Below are 2,611 nucleotides of genomic sequence, written 5' to 3'. Positions count from 1 at the left end.
ACCAATATGGTCTGAGTCACTTGCCCCCCAGTCAGTCACTGGGGATGCCCGGGGGTTGCGATGCTCTTATGGGTCAGGCCTGAGTCACAGGGCCACTCTGGAGCCAAGCTGAGGAAGAGGGGTGCTGGGGAGAGAAAGGCAGCCCAGGGCTGCTGCAGGCACCCCCTCCCTGCGGCCTGCCTGTTCTCCACTGAGGTGGGGCCCCATTCAGCACTTCGCGATACCACCCACAGCCCCGTCATCCCCTCCCTTCCCTACTTGCTAATCGTTGCATGTGTGTGTGTGAATCTGGTCTCCCCAGTGAGGCTGCAAGCCCCTTCCTGGGTGGGCTTAAGAGTTTAACCAACTCCTAATTAATATGCCCTTTTGCTGTTATCTTGGGTGGCAAGTCACCTCCGTTAGTCCTCTGAGCCTCAGTTTCTCCGTATGCAAAATGGGTGTAACAACTAGTAAGACACTCCTCTTAAGGTTGTAGCGAGTATGGAATGAGCTAATTTACAGCAGTGACTGGCGCAGGGCCTGGTGCTGGAAAGGGTGCCCCCTCCTCCCACCTTTCTGCCTTCTCTGACCCCAGGCGGGCACCAAGAGCCAGCTCTGGGGAGTGCTGCTGAGCCCGGGCTCTGGACCTGGCACACACGGACTCAGTCCTGCCTCTTCACTGGACCCCGAGTCCTACCCAACCCCTCTGAGCCTCGCCTTCTGAACAGTAAGCGGGTTTCACATCACTGCCTGAGCAAATGCCCATCCAGAGCCTGGCACTGTGGGATGGTGACCGGCGGCCAGGCTAATTTTACTGATAATGACAAGGTCCTCCCAGGGTCTGGCACATTGGGAACCTGGCATCAGTAGACCTGGGTTCAGTGTTCCCTCTCTGGGCCTCGGTTTTCCCATCTGTAAGGGGGGCGTCTCCACCGTGAGGGGCGAAGGGCGCTGTTGTCCTTTACCCCCTCCCTCCCCCGTCAACCCCACCCACCCACCCACCCACCCAAGCCACAGAGCTGCGTTCAGCCTTTATTGACAGAAGACGGTTCTCCACCACTACAGTACAGTCCTGGCATCACCCGAACACGCGTTTTCCTTAATGACTCAGACATCTTATCAGCGGGGGAGGGGGCCACATCACACAAAGCAGCTGAGCAGCCAGTGCCAGTCAGACGGGCAGCACTGAGCTGTGTGTAACGATGCTTGGTGGAAAGTTCCAGAATTAGGAAGAAGTTAGAGATGGTCCTTTGAGACAGGCCCGAACACCAAGCCTCCCAGGTAGCTGTGGATTAATCAGAAAATTCTGGCTCTAGGGTTCAGGAACTCCCAGATGTAGGAACCCAATATCCAGTTGGTCAGAAGAGGACAGTGGTATAAGCTGCTGCCGTAGGCCGATCCCTGGTTACCTCCTCTTGTCCCAGCCCACTCACCTGGGTCCCCTCTAACCCAACTGTCTGCAGAACCTGCCACTTGGAAAGTCAGTAACTGGCAACAAGAGAGGGGAAAAAAAAACATAAAAAAGGTCACGGGGCAGTGAGACAGGCCCAAAAGTGCCCATACTCTGCATTGCGGCTTCGACAGCCCCACTTGCTACGTGAGTCAAGTTTTACCTGGTTCAGTTTACTTTCTTTCCATCAGGGCTGTCTTCAATTCCAGTACAAAAAGGCCCTGCCATTCCTCCCATTCCCATCCTGACTTGAAGCCCCCAGCGCTCAAAACTAGGGTGTCTCTCTTTTTAGGTGCACATGGCAGGAGATTCGAATCATGACTGAACAGTTAGAAAAATATCTGGTCTCTAATTTTTAAAAATGGGATGTTTCACAGTATCAAAAGTGCTTGCTTGTTCTAAAAAGCAGCCCGAGGCTGCAAAGAGCTTAAGAGCCAGTTGTTGACGTGATGCGCGGATAATTTAGGAGTTAGGATCACCGGGCTGCAGGGAGGGACCACAGAGTCTCGTTCCAGGGGCCACGGGCTGGGTTTGAAGAAGTGGCGTGGACGTGCTCCAATAAATATAAATAAATGTACGGAGGGTCACAGTGCCCGGGATGGCCCAGGGATTCGCTCTGTGAAACCCTAACGGACTAAGGGAGAAGGGGGCCCGGAGGCCAGCGGGGCAGGTGCCCGGTTCAGAGTTCAAGTTGCTCCGGTCCAAGGGAAGTTGTACGGTCTGCCAGCCCCGCTCCCAGCCTCAGGGGCTGTCCGCTGGAGGCTAAGGCAGGTGTTTCATCCTAGGAGGATAATAAATTAAAGGCCTTCCCCCTTGGGTGTTTCCACGGCACACCAATGCATCCCAAAGTGGGCTGCGGGTTGTCTGGGAGCCAGACTGGGGAAGCAGTCTAGAGAGACCTTGTTCTCAGCTCGGCTGGGCCTCGCATCTCAAGCCTTGGAGGAGCATCAAGAGTGGGGGAGGCAGGGGTGCTTGTCCACTCTCCTCTGTCCTCCTGACTTGGGGAGGCCCCAGAAACTTCCCGTGGAGGTCAGGGAGGAGAGCAACTATTGCCCTGTCGGCCAGCAGCCCCAGCGACCGTTCAGAGGCCTGTGGGAGGGTGGGGGGCCTTTCCTGCAGGAACACCCGGCTTGGTGAGCATCCTTCCTGGGCCCAGGTTCTGGGGCAGGCGAGGCCGTGGGC

This window comes from Kogia breviceps, chromosome 15 (assembly GCF_026419965.1).
Source record: "Kogia breviceps isolate mKogBre1 chromosome 15, mKogBre1 haplotype 1, whole genome shotgun sequence".
NCBI classification, from domain to species: domain Eukaryota; kingdom Metazoa; phylum Chordata; class Mammalia; order Artiodactyla; family Physeteridae; genus Kogia; species Kogia breviceps.
Note: the sequence above shows the minus strand (reverse complement) of the source record.